The 1,584-nt window shown below is 51.7% G+C and overlaps 1 long non-coding RNA gene across 1 annotated transcript in view; it reads left to right on the plus strand.

Annotated features, from left to right (window-relative positions):
* LOC123521896 overlaps nt 1–1,584 on the plus strand; it is an 11,955-nt gene that overhangs the window by 8,683 nt on the left and 1,688 nt on the right. Inside the window, exon 2 of the long non-coding RNA XR_006680240.1 lies at nt 1,315–1,556. This is a non-coding gene — a long non-coding RNA (uncharacterized LOC123521896). The remainder of the gene's footprint in view (nt 1–1,314; nt 1,557–1,584) is intronic.

Below are 1,584 nucleotides of genomic sequence, written 5' to 3' on the forward strand. Positions count from 1 at the left end.
AGAACTAGAAAGGCGAGGCTCACCACCCATTTATCCCTCCGCCCTTCAATTAACCCCACATGTGATTATTGGCCAGGCTCGCACAATTAACTAACTCAAATGGGAAACCGGTTTGAATTTGGTGGATCCAGAGCTGACAAAATAGGTAGGAAGCAGGTTCTGGGAAGAGGGAATCAATTCAATGGATTTGTTCTCCAAGGCTTGTTCCTCAGCACCTTCTCCCCAAAGCTGAAGCCCTCCTGCCAAGCCTGTGAGTGGCGGGTCTGAGGCTAGACCACGCTCTTTTCCATGTGAGCGTTCCAGAATGGGAAGCTCTTGATGACGTTGCTGTTGTTAGGTGCCATGACGTGGGCTCCAGCCCACGGAGACCAGGGCACAACAGAAGGACACACTGCCCGGTCCTGCGGCCCCTCGCCATGGCTCCCGTGCCCATGCACCTCGTTGGGGCCTTCCCCTTTTCACCGCCCCCCACTTTACAAACACACTGGCCTTCCCCAGGGCGTGGTGAGACTAAACACTACCACCTTGCCTCTCAGGAGTCTCTGGTCTTACTGTCAGGAAAGCAGCCTCTAACATCCCAAGGGTCAATAGACCCAATTGTACGGTTATAACGTATGGAGATGATAAAGTCATAGCAGATAGGAAGGGTAATAGCGAGAATGAAATAAAGGAGTCAGACACATTTTATGCTCACCTCAGCCCCTCTTGATGATCCACGTGGAGGTGGGAGAAGAGAGAGGAAGGGAGCGTCTTAACTAAGGGGATATTTACAGGTAGCCATAAGGCATGCATATTCAGTAGTTACATACGTCACAAGGCGGGGGAAATCTACGGTAGGGTCCCTGAGCCCACAGGTGAGGAAACCTCCACCTGCACTGGGGAAAGGTATGAGGGCGGCTGGGTGACCCGGCGGGAGGAGATAGCAGCAGGATGGCTGCTTCTGTAGGGAGATTAAGGCAGCATAGCTGTTAGGGGAGAATCTGTGGGAATGATATTTAAAGCAGGATAATGTACTTGGACTTCAACTTAACCAAAGTGTTGGCTTTCCAACCATGGAAAACTAGCTTTCCAGATTCCCTCTGCGATAAGTCAGGGAATACAGTCCTCGTCCTATTTCCCTCAGTGTGAGCTTCCCAAAGATCTGTCTGTCCTTTTAGCAGTCCAGGGTGCTTTCCATGATCACATGCATCCATTCTTCTTCTACAGTCTTCCTGATTCGACGGCCATGTGTGACGTCATGGAGACTACCATGGCCTGGGTCCAGTGCACCTTGTTCCTCAAAGTAACACCCTGGCTCTTCAATCCTCTACACAGGTCGTGTGCAGCCGACTGACCTTTTTGATCTCCTGACTGCTGCTTCCACGAGCGCTGATTGCCGATCAAAGTAAGACGAAGTCCTTGGTAACTTCCACCTTTGCTCCATTGATCACGATGTGACCTCTGGTCCAGTGGCGAGGACACTGCTCGTCCCTACCGAGTTGTGATCCACACCGAAGGCTCCAATCGTTGGTCTTCATCGGCAGGTGCTTCGGGTGCTCCTCACCTTCAGCCGCAAGGTTGTGTCATCTGCATATCGCAGGTTGT

This window comes from Echinops telfairi, unplaced genomic scaffold (genome assembly GCF_000313985.2).
Source record: "Echinops telfairi isolate 266 unplaced genomic scaffold, ASM31398v2 ScPeMD7_443;HRSCAF=831, whole genome shotgun sequence".
In the NCBI taxonomy this organism is placed as follows: Eukaryota; Metazoa; Chordata; class Mammalia; order Afrosoricida; family Tenrecidae; genus Echinops; species Echinops telfairi.